General features: G+C 39.6%; 2 non-coding genes across 2 annotated transcripts; both read left to right on the top strand.

Annotated features, from left to right (window-relative positions):
- The first annotated feature begins 11,277 nt into the window (after positions 1-11,277).
- Positions 11,278-11,351, top strand: TRNAT-AGU (transfer RNA threonine (anticodon AGU)). Its single transcript has one exon. It is a non-coding gene; the product is annotated as a tRNA-Thr (tRNA).
- A 746-nt stretch (positions 11,352-12,097) lies between these two features.
- Positions 12,098-12,171, top strand: TRNAT-CGU (transfer RNA threonine (anticodon CGU)). Its single transcript has one exon. It is a non-coding gene; the product is annotated as a tRNA-Thr (tRNA).
- The last annotated feature ends 326 nt before the right edge of the window (positions 12,172-12,497 follow it).

The following is a 12,497-nucleotide window of genomic DNA, read 5'->3' as shown; positions in this document are numbered from 1 at the left end:
CCGCAGCAAGTGCAACCAGGGGGGAGAAACTACCCTCTCCATTAGGGACATTTAAGGCATGACACTAGCCAGGAAGCGAACTGGCATTGAAGAGAGACACTGGCACCACCACCAGCAGCAGCAGCATTGGAAAAGGCGAATGAGTGGGCAATTGACGACCCGCTCACCTGTTTCACCCCAGGGCAAAGCATCCAAGCACTGTCAGTCCTTGGCGTTTGGGAGCAGACCTACAGAACTCAGACACAAGGCCCTAGCGTAAGCTGGCTACACCGGCGGAGGTAGCAGGCGTTGCCACACCGCAGCAAGTGCAACCAGGGGGGAGAAACTACCCTTACCATCAGGGACATTCGAGGCATGACACTAGCCAGGAAGCGAACTGGCATTGAAGAGAGACACTGGCACCACCACCAGCAGCAGCAGAATTGGGAAAGGCGAATGAGTGGGCAATTGACGACCCGCTCACCTGTTTCACCCCAGGGCAAAGCATCCAAGCACTGTCAGTCCTTGGCATTTGGGAGCAGACCTACAGAACTCAGACACAAGGCCCTAGCGTAAGCTGGCTACACCGGCGGAGGTAGCAGGCGTTGCCACACCGCAGCAAGTGCAACCAGGGGGGAGAAACTACCCTTACCATCAGGGACATTCGAGGCATGACACTAGCCAGGAAGCGAACTGGCATTGAAGAGAGACACTGGCACCACCAGCAGCAGCAGCAGAATTGGGAAAGGCGAATGAGTGGGCAATTGACGACCCGCTCACCTGTTTCACCCCAGGGCAAAGCATCCAAGCACTGTCAGTCCTTGGCGTTTGGGAGCAGACCTACAGAACTCAGACACAAGGCCCTAGCGTAAGCTGGCTACACCGGCGGAGGTAGCAGGCGTTGCCACACCGCAGCAAGTGCAACCAGGGGGGAGAAACTACCCTTTCCATTAGGGACATCTGAGGCATGATTTCAGCCAGGAAGCGAACTGGCAAAAGATACTGGCACCACCACCAGCAGCAGCGTTGGAAACGGAAAAAGGTGAATGAGTGGGCAATTGACGACCCACTCACCTGTTTCACCCCAGGGCAAAGCATCCAAAGACTGTCAGTCCTAGGCGTTTGGGAGCGGACTTACAGAGCTCAGACACTAGGCCCTAGCGTAAATTGGCTACACCAGCGGAGGTAGCAGGCATTGCCACACCGCAGCAAGTGCAACCAGGGGGAGAAACTACCTTAAACATTAGAGAGAAAAAATTTAACTTTCCAAGCTAAGAGCTGGGTAACCCAATTTGGGCAGATTGAATTTAAGAAAGGCAATCTGCTCCATCAGATGAGGTGCCATGCGTGAGCGCTGTGGACTCAGTATGTTTCCAGTCATAGAAAACACGCGCTCACTTTGAACAGTGGTTGGCGGACATGATAGAAGCTGCTGCGCAACCCATGAGAGTGCAGGCCACACACTCTTCTTTTCATCCCAGTAGCTAAGAGGATCAACATTAGGAGCAGAAGGAACTTCACAGAGGTAAAGTTTGACCATTTCAGCAGCACTACTCTCCTTTCTGCTGCTAGCTCTGTCAGATGGTCCAACTATACTGCCAAGTGCCTCTTCCCAAAACGCAGCTGCTCCACTCAGCTGTGTTGTGCTGCTTGTGGCACTGCTGCTGATGCTGCTGCTAGGGGTAGCAGACCACATCATCTCTTCCTCCTCCTGCACCTCACCCTCCTCGGACAGCATTCCCATTTTACGCTGCCAGTCACGCACCTTGTTGACCAATTGCTCCCGGTAGCTACTGAGAACATTGAATTTCAAAGCTAGCTTTCCCTTAATTCTTGGATCACAAAGGCACGCTAGCATCATTTCGGGACTCTCTTCCATTCGCTTGCGAAGGTGTACTTTTAGCAGATCCTTCAGCTTCCTGACTATGGCTGCTACGTCAGGATGTAGAGTGCCACCTTGAACAGCCTCACGGTTTCCAAGGAACACATCCATCTTGCTGCCTAGATGGGAGAACACTGGGATTACCTGGGCCAGACTGGCAGTGTTTGAGCTTAAATTTTCTGTGGCATCCCTGAATGGTTTAAGGACTGCCACTAGCTGGGCGATCACTGTCCAATCCTCCCTATTCAATGGAGAGGTAATCCCAATATTGTGCTCTGAGGCAAGATTATGGATTGCCCTCTGCTGCTCCAAAATCCTCTCTAGCATGTCTAACGTGGAGTTCCACCGTGTACTGACATCCTGACGTAGGCAGTGTACGGGAAGACCTGACCTCTCTTGCTCTTCCCTCAAAAGTTGGCTAGCCTTAACACTATGGTGAAAGTGCCCAGCGATCTTTCTGCAGCGGGACAGAACTACTGCTGCCACATTAGTTCCTTCTGACATTGCTGCCTTCACTACAAGATGGATGATGTGGGCTGCACAGCGCACACCAACAATATGACCATCTCGCAGCGCTTTCACCATATTGGCACCTCCGTCAGTTACCACAAAACCAACTTCAACATTGGTGCCCGCCTCTGCTCCCACCCAAAGGCTAAACATTTTCCTCATCGCATGCAGAATGTTTTGGGAAGTGTGCTTTTCATCCATCACTTCTGCATGGAGAAGGAAAGATCGGTAGCCTGCTGCAGCAGCTTCCTTAGACACACCGGGCTGCCACCAGTGTGCTGTCAAAGAAAGAAAGGCATGCTGGCCGCTAGGTGCACTCCACAAATCTGTAGTGAAATGAACAGACTGACCAGCAGCCTTGGAAAGCTCCTCTTTCACTGCTGCAACACAGGACCGATACAATGAGGGGACAATGTTCCTGCTGAAAGTGGAACGTGACGGAACTGTATATTGTGGAGCCACAGCCGCCATCAATTGTTTGAAAGGCTCCCCTTCGATCATAGAGAAGGATGCCCCTCCAACAGCAATGAACTGACCAATCAGTCGCGTTACTTTATTGGCCTGCTGTTTGGGCATTGACCTTTTGGATTGGAATGCCACAAATTGTTCCAGGGTGGGCTGGACATGCAGTGCTCCAACCTGCCTTGGTCTCTGGCTGCCAGCACTAGTTGCTGCTGCTGCTGCTGCTGCTATTGGCTCAGAAGAAGAAGCTGTTGGGGTTTTTCCACGGCCACCAGCTATGCTGCCTGCACTAAGTTTTACCTCTGCATCTTTCCCCAATAGCACAGCGTTGTGTTGAGTGCTGAGGTGATGCTTCATGCTAGCACTGGTAAAATGGCCAGACACTTTCCCTCTGCTTATTAGCTTCCCACAATGTTTGCACTTTCCATAGCGCCCTTCTTCAACATTTTCAAAGTGCTCCCAAATTGGGGCGCGCATAGCCTTGGAGTGTGCCTTGGGTGCTGCTCTTACTGCTCGGGGTGGATGAACAGAGGCAGAACTAGTGGTGGTGGAACTGGTGGTAACAGTACTGGCCATAGTGGGACTGCTAATTGCTTTAGATTTGCTAGGTTTTGCTGCTGCTGCTGGTGGTGGTGATGGTGATGATCGTAGCGGAGAAGGTGGAGGCTCAGGGGAAAATTGTGCACTAGTCATTTGGACACTGCTCCCTGAGGAATCTGATTCCTGACCACTCATCTCCTCTACTTCCTCTGGCTCATAGTCTAGCTCTTCATTAGCCAGATCGAATGGAATTCCTGCTAGGCTGGAGCTAAGACTGATATCGTCGTGAGACTCGTGACTAGTAGTAGTGCGAGCAGGAAGAATAGACTCTGCACTTGGCCTCTCAGTCTCAGGCTCCTCTGCTACCTCGCTAGGTGGAGTTCCACTATGTGTAGCCCTCTCTCTAACTGTCTTTACAAAAATTTTGTAAGGACTTGGTGGCTTGCTAGAGGTACTAGGAGGACATGGCGTGGCGGTACCAGTGGGAACAGTAGGCGCAGCACTAGTGGTGGTAGAGGCGGTAGAGGTGGGGGTGGTGGTGGTGGTTTTCCCTACAAAGGAATGAGATCGCTTTGGTTTGGGACCCCTCTGAGTCTTGCTGCTAATTTGGCTCTGCTTGGTACCTTGCATGCTGCTGGTGGATGGGGAAGATGCTGCTTGGGGCAAAAGGCACTTCTTTTTAGTCACTGGGCTGGTACTACTTGTGCTACCCTTTAACTTTGAACGTGCTTCTGGTGCTTTAGGCTTTCCGTAAAAAACCATAGAGCTTGTGGGCCTAGCCGCACTACTACTGCCTGCTTTTGGTGCCTTTCCTTTACTTGATGATCCTTCAAGCAATGCTTCCCCAAATGATAAGCGAGAGCTTGGCCTACTTGGCCGACTAGACTGACGCAAAGGCTGCATCTTAGAACTGGTGGTGGTGCTGCTGGTGGTGGTGGTGGTGGTGGTGGTAGATGGAGCTTGTCCCTCCTTAGTCCCAAAAGGAGGATCCATTTCAAATTTTGTGTTGTGTGTGTAGTGTAGTGTAGTGTAGTGTTTAAAAAACTATAAAAAAAAAATAAAAAAATAAAAATAAAAAAAAAGGAAAAATGAATTAAAGACAAAAAAATTAGAGGAAGTTCTCTTCAGTGCTACTGCTTAAAAAGTAAAACTATGCACTACTGCACTGTGCTGTGTGCAATCTGCCAAAATCCTAAAGTTATTTAAATTATTAACTCAAGATTAACTATTTAATAACTAGCAGTATTTTATTTTTAATTTGAATTTACACGGGCCTAAGAGCTTAGCCTACTACTATGCTAGCCTAAAGCTATATTTCCTTACTATAAGTCTACCTCTAGGCAGACGCTCTCAAACCCACTAAGCTAAAGTGAGGTTAAATCAGATTCAGTATATGATTTATTAATTAATATTAAGTTATATAATATTAATAGATTAGAACTAATTTACTTATATATTATGTATTATAGATAGAAGAATATAGATTATGAATTAGAATTTAGAATTAGAATTACTTATATTATAGATTATGAATTAGAATATTATTATTTATAATATATTATAGATTAAGATTAAAGAAGATTAGAATTATTTTAGTACTACAGCTAGTAGCTTGAAGCTTTGCTTAGTACAGCTCGTCACAGTCAATTTTTCTTGAAAAGAATTAGAAATAAAATAAAATGTCACAGCAAAACAGTTATCTTCACTGCTTGCTGCACTCACTAGCCCAACAAGTTCACTTCACTGATGGACTGAGGTGAGCAAAACACTAAGGGTACTTTTAATAAAATTGAAATAAAATGTAAAATAAATGAGAAAATCTTTGCAAAACAGTTAACGTCACTGCTTGCTGATCAAAAAAAAACACAGCACTTATGCGGCTGCACTCACTAGCCCAACAAGTTCACTTCACTGATGGACTGAGGTGAGCAAAACAAATGAAATAAAATGAAAGATTAATTAAGAAAAATTGACTTGGTCTCTTACTGTTGCTAAAACAAAGCACAAACTATAGAGCTGCAGCACCAGTACTAATAAGATTAGCTGAACTATACGCTAGTAGTAATTAATTAATATTATTACTTTTATTTATAGCTAATTTAATTAACTATTAAGATAAGAAAGAATTAGAGAATTATTGATATTACTGATTTTAGATTAGACACTAGTAGATGTTCTGAATGTCTACAGTACACTCTACACTAGTATACTATTACTAACTATAACTGACAAATATATATATTTTATAATGAATTCAATTATTAATTATATTAATTAATATTACTGATTTTAAATTAGACACTAGTAGATGAATGTCTACAGTACACTCTACACTAGTATACTATAGTATATATATATATATGACTGACAAATATATATATATATATAATATTATAATGAACTATTAAATTATAGATTCTATTAAATTGTAATTTATAAATTCTATTTAATTTATTTAAGCAGGACAGGCAATAGGCACTAGTGCCAGCCCAGGGCAAGGGCACCCCAGTGCCACTGAGGCACTGGGTGCACTGTCAACTCAACAGCACTTACACTAAAGTTGATGACAAATTAATTTTAAAAAAATTAAATTAATCAAATTATTATTATTAAATTAATTATATTAAGTAGCACTGAAGTGAGGATGAAGTACACTGTGAGAAAGGCTTACCAGTCTCACACAGAACAGAACAATCTCTCTCTGTAACGCTCGGATGCAGCACAGCAGTGTTGCCAAAGCAGTCACAGCGAAAAATGAATGGATCTCTCAGGCAAGCTCTGGTCTTATAAAGGCGCCTTCAGAATTCAAAAAACAGCAGCACAGGCATTGGACGAGACCCTTAGCGTTACGTCACAAGAGTGAGCTGATTGGACAGACGAGGATCAGCTCACTCCTGTTTGAAATTTTGGCGGTTGCGCGGCAAAAACGAAGACGATCACGAAGAATCTTCGATTCTTCGTGATTGTGAGTCTTCGTCTTCGCCTACGGTTTGCCGGCACTGTATTCTGTTCTACGTTCCTTCGGAACGAACAAAAAAACGGCCTCTTCGTGCTCGTTTTCATGTTCGCCCGAAGACGAATGCACAAGTCTAGTAATAACACAAAAGGGATATGAATAGGAAATTAGACACCTTAATTATAAGATAATATGAATATATTTGGCACATAGAGATATGATATACGGAATGGACTTGTTAGCTTGAGGGAGGTTAATGTAAGGTATGGCACTGGGCGCTCATGCGCTGTAATCTATTCCGATATATACACTTTTTTTTTTTATTTTATTTTTTTTTTTCTCCCTATTTATTTATCTAATAATTTATTAACTCGTCTCCTTCTTTGAGACTCAACCTAGGTGGATGTACCTTAACTCCGGTTACTATGTTCTTAAGGGGGTTTTACTTACCGGGAGGTTTAAGTACAATGATTTCCACAATAATGTATAAATGTGAGTGGTGTATGAATGTGTCTTGTAAGGGAATAATGAAAGTTAAGTGTATGAATATGGTAATTTTGGAGTCTTCAAAATGGAATGGTTTAAGATATATCATAATTACTAATGGCAAGTAATAGAATAGATTTAATTAAATTTATTACATTGAATGTACAAGGGCTTAATCTCCCACATAAAAGGCGCTCTCTTTTTGACCTTTTGATTAAGGAACATATAGATGTGTGCTGTATTCAGGAAACACACTTGAAATGCAGTGATATACATAGGTTAAAAAATGAGAAATATACATTGATAGAACACTCATCTCTAACGCGGAAAAAAAAACGGGGAGTTGCTATATTAGTATCTAATAACATTAAAGTTGAAGTTATATATAGACAAAAGGATCTATCGGCTAGATATGTATTCGTTATATGTAAACTAGATGATAAAATATTCTCGTTATTAAATATTTATGCCCCAAATACCAAACAGATACATTTTCTTAATACTACCTTACATAAAATACAGAAATATATCCAGGGAACATTCCTTTGTTTGGGGGACTTTAACTGTGTATTAGATTTTGAATGGGATAGTACAAGCACCCCAAAAAATAAAAGATGTAATCAGCTCAGGTTGTCTAAAGCTTTCCAAGAAGCTCTTGGTAAAAATGAGCTATATGATATTTGGAGAGCTCTAAGACCTTTAGATAAAGATTATACTTTTTTTTCGCAACACCATAAAGTATTTACACGGATAGACTTAATCTTAACTAATGCCAAAATATTACAAGATTGTAAGAGTATATCGATAGGGAATATAGCATGGTCTGACCATGATCCTGTCTGCCTTGCGATTAATAAAAAATATAGACGGAGTCCACAACCGTGGAGGCTTAAGGAATTCCTTTTAAGAAGTAAAGAAAGTCTAGAATTTATCATTAAGGAATCAACTCAATTCTTCCAGGAAAACCTTACTAAAGATATTAGCCCAGGGAATGTATGGGCAGCATATAAATGCGTCTTGAGAGGGTATTTAATTAAGAGAGAAGCATATAATAGGAAGAAAAGAAATGAAAAATTGTCAGATCTACATATTTCCTTAAATAATCTTAAAAAGAAATGTCGAGATAACCCTACCGATCAGGATTTTTCGGACATGATTAAAATAAAAAAAGAGATTGAACAGCGCCTCTTGAATATAGCTAATCAGAATTTAATTAAAATGAAACAAAAATTCTATTATTCAGGAAATAGAGCAGAGAAACTTCTTACGAACCAACTAAAAAAAAGGAAACTTAAAGCTAGAATATATAAAATTAGGAAGGGGAAGGAATACGTATTTAGTCCTGAGGAGGTAGGAAAAGCTTTTGGAGAATTCTATTCTAATTTATATCATATATCAAATCAAAACCAGGATAGGGAACAAATGAGGAATTATTTAATAGACTCTAAGCTCCCGAAAATACCAGAAAATGTAGCGGAACAAATGGACAGTCCTTTTTTAGAGGATGAAGTTTGTAGGGCGATTAAGTCGTTAAAAATCCATAAAGCTCCGGGTCCAGATGGTTATATAGCTTTGTTCTATAAAAAATTAGTAAAACATCTGGTACCCCACTTAACTAAGGTATTTAATGATATCCGGATTACTAGGATCTTTCCGAATGGGATGCTTGAAGCCTCTATTATTCCTATTCTTAAAATAGGAAAAGACGAGATGAATGTAGCAAATTATAGACCAATCTCGCTGATTAACATAGATACAAAATTATATTCAATAATACTGGCTGATAGATTAAAAGAGGTATGTCCCCAGCTAATACATGGAAATCAAACTGGTTTTGTAAAAGGGAGACATTCTAATGACAATGTGCGTAAAATTATTGATCTGGTCGAATATGTTTCCAATTATAAAGTGCCTTCTCTATTTTTGGCCCTCGATGCAGAGAAGGCATTTGATAGGGTCAACTGGATGTTTATTGAAGAAACATTATATGCATATGGTTTTAAGAAAGGGTTTATCGATTCGGTACTATCATTATATTCTAATCCATGTGCTAAAGGGATAGGACAAGGTTTTACTTCTGATTGGATCAAAATATTTAACGGTACCAGGCAGGGATGTCCTCTTTCTCCTCTTCTGTACATTCTAACCATTGAGCCTCTTGCGGCCAGGATTAGGAATAACAAAGATATCAAAGGCTTGGTGATAGGAAATGTAGATAATAAAATCAGTTTGTATGCGGATGACATCTTAATCTCGTTGTATGATCCCATTAACTCATTAAGTAAAGTGATGGAAGAAATTACAGTATTTAGTGAATTCTCTAACTATAAATTAAATACAAGAAAGACCCAGGCAGTTAATATGAATCTACCGGAAAATATAAAAACGAGATTGGGGGAAGAATAAGATTTTATATGGGAGTCTACAAAATTCGAATATTTAGGAATTATCATCCCTTTGAAAATAACACAAATAATAGATATTAATTATGGAAAACTTCGCGATCAACTTATACGCCAACTAGCAGAATGGAAAGGATTATTTATATCTTGGATGGGAAGAATAAATGTTATAAGAGCATACATAATCCCAAAATGGTTTTATCTATTGCGAATGATCCCCATTAAATTACCCTCTTTGTGGACTCAAGCATTTCAAAAAAATATTGAAAAATTTATATGGGCAGATAAGAAGCCTAGAGTAGCAAAAAAAGTCCTATATGCTAGTAGAAATAATGGAGGTCTAAATGTTCCTTGTTTAGAAAGATACGCCCAGGCAAGTATACTTACCCATATAATGAAGCTACAATACAAAAATAGTTGTAAAGAGGAATGGTTCATGATTGAACAAGAACTGATAGGTATGGCAAACCTAGAATGTCTATTATGGAAACACCAGGACAAATTAAAATCGATTACAAATATTTTACCTATTTCCCTAAAAAGTGCCATAGAATTTTGGAATTGCTTTAAATATCGGGTAGGACTCCAAAATAAAGTTGTTATGTCTGCACCTCTGGAAATTCTCGTTAATAACATTTCATCACTAAGCCTTAAAAACTGGGAGAACTTCAGTAATAAGAGAATAGGCGACTTATATAGCTCAAATAAATTCAATACCTTTCCTCGGCTTAAGGAGGATTTTAAGTTGAGTGACTCCGAATTTTTTACTATGTATAGAATTTGTCATTACTTAAAGACTCATATATATGTGGGAGAGAGATCTCTGTTGAGCCAAAAGATTGTGGACATGTTCTCTTCAGAAGTAATTATTAAAGGGCTGAGGAAGTGGTATTCCTTTTTAGAAATATTAGAAACTCCCTTCGAAAACTCCATTTTAAGGTCTTGGCAACAAGACTTGAAAATTTCAATAGAACAAAAAAGTTGGATAACTAGCTTAGGCGAAGTCAATAAATTTTCTCACTGCTTGAATATGATAGAACTGCACTTCAAGATAGTATTAAGATGGTATATGATACCCGTGAAACTAGCTAAATTTAATTGTAATGCCACATCCACATGTTGGAGGTGTGAACTAGGAAAGGGCACATATGTGCATATATGGTGGAAGTGCAATCTGATACAACACACATGGGGTGAACTATTTAAGATAATATCGGAACTTTTTAATAGACATATAAATCCCACTCCTGAAAAAGCTTTATTACATATCAATTTGTTAAATCTTTCTGTTAACCAAAAAGCATTATATATCCAATGTTTATTAGCGATGAAAATAATCATAGCGAGACATTGGTTACAAAAAACATCTATTAATATAGACCATGTAATAAATCAAATTAACCATCAATGTGTCATGGAACGAGGCTTTTACTACGCGCATCAGAAAATATATAAATTTAATAAAATATGGAGACCTTGGTTAATAAAATATCCCAATCTATTCTCTGACTATAGCTATTAAATCATAATACCGTGTAAAAATACTGAAAATTTTGAAGACTCGAGTGGTATGAATGGAGTATGAGTGTGAGTGTCAAACCCTCTTCTTTCTTTTCTTCTTTTTTTTTTTTTTTTTTTTCTTCTTGGGAGCAAGAAGCCAGGAGGAGCCAGTTACTAATATCCTGGTATATTTGTTCACTATGTTCTTTTAAGAGGCAATGGAAATAATTTTATTGGATAGATATTCAAATGTTGAAATAGTTTAACAGCTCTTTGAAATGTATTATAGAGTTACATGAGATATGGGACAAACTATTGTTACAGTTTATACTATACTGAAGCGATTGCCTATATTGTATTTATATGCAGAAAAAAAATAAATGTAATAAAAAAAAAAAAAAAATAAAAAAAAAAAACTTAAATGGGAACCAATTAAGTCCCAACACGTATACAGAGCTATGGTGGAAAAAATGGAAGAAAACCCCATGAAAAAGCAATGCTGTGTTTACAGGAGCCACCAGGAAAAAAAAAAAAAAAAAAGAACAGACTGCAGGTGTCAAGGCGCTGTGGCTTAGATGGTTAAAGCACCTGTCTAGTAAACAGGAGATCCTGAGTTCGACTCTCAGCAGTGCCTAAGTTTTAACGCATCCACTGTTGAATTTGTGCCTAGTCTATGAAGACCGCGTCCAGTCTAATTCTAAAAGAAGTTAAAGGCTTCAAAAATCGTGACCATCTAGATCTCAGTAGATTTTTTCTCATCGTCTATAATCCCGTGCTGGTTAAACACACTAATTCTCTTGTTTATACTGAGCCTAACATCTGAGTTCTTGGTAGGTGTTTGTGGCATATCTGAATTATATTATCCTGTGATTCTTAATTGATGACATCCCACTAAGAATGTGAGTTTCTTTTAAATGTAAAAGTTTCAGCTAAAAATACAACAAAACAGCCCAATTTTCCATTGCTAGTTCAAATCATTACTGCTATAGTAAGATTTGCTCCTCTCTAACATATCGTCAAATGTTGAAGAGCAGGGTAGTCCATGGCTTTGCAAACACTCACAGCCTTTGAGGCGCTGTGGCTTAGTTGGTTAAAGCATCTGTATAGTAAATAGGAAACCCTGAGTTCGACCCTCAGCAGTGCCTGCATTTTAGAGCATCCACTGTTTAATTTGTGCCTAGTCTATGAAGTCCGGGTACAGTCTAATTCTTAAAGAATTTAAAGGCTTAAACAATCATGACCATCTAGATGTCAGTAATTTTGTTCCCATTGCTAGTTTGAATCATTACAGCTATAGTAAGATTTGCTCCTCTCTAACATGTCGGTCAAATGCTGTAGAGCAGGGTACTCCATGGCTCTGGAAAAACACACAAACATCAAGGCGCTGTGGCTTAGTTGGTTAAAGCGCCTGTTTCGTAAACAGGAGATCCTGAGTTCAAATCTCAGCAGTGCCTGACTTTTAGAACATCCACTGTTTAATTTGTGCCTAGTCTATGAACTCCGGCTTCAGTCTAATTCTTAAAGAAGTTAAAGGTTTAAACAATCATGACCATCTACATCCCAGTTGGTTTTTACTCATTGTCTATAACCCCGTGCTGGTTAAACACACTAATTCTCTTGTTTATACTGAGCCTAACATCTGAGTTTTTGGTAGGTGTTTGTGGCATTTGTGAATTATCTTATCCTGTGATTCTTAATTCATGACATCCCACTTCGAATGTGAGTTTCTTTTAAATGTAATAGTTTCAGCTAAAAATAATACAAAACAGCCCAATTTTCC

Source organism: Spea bombifrons, chromosome 2, assembly GCF_027358695.1.
Source record: "Spea bombifrons isolate aSpeBom1 chromosome 2, aSpeBom1.2.pri, whole genome shotgun sequence".
Taxonomy (NCBI): Eukaryota; Metazoa; Chordata; class Amphibia; order Anura; family Pelobatidae; genus Spea; species Spea bombifrons.
Note: the sequence above shows the minus strand (reverse complement) of the source record. Positions and strands in the feature narration are given on the sequence as shown.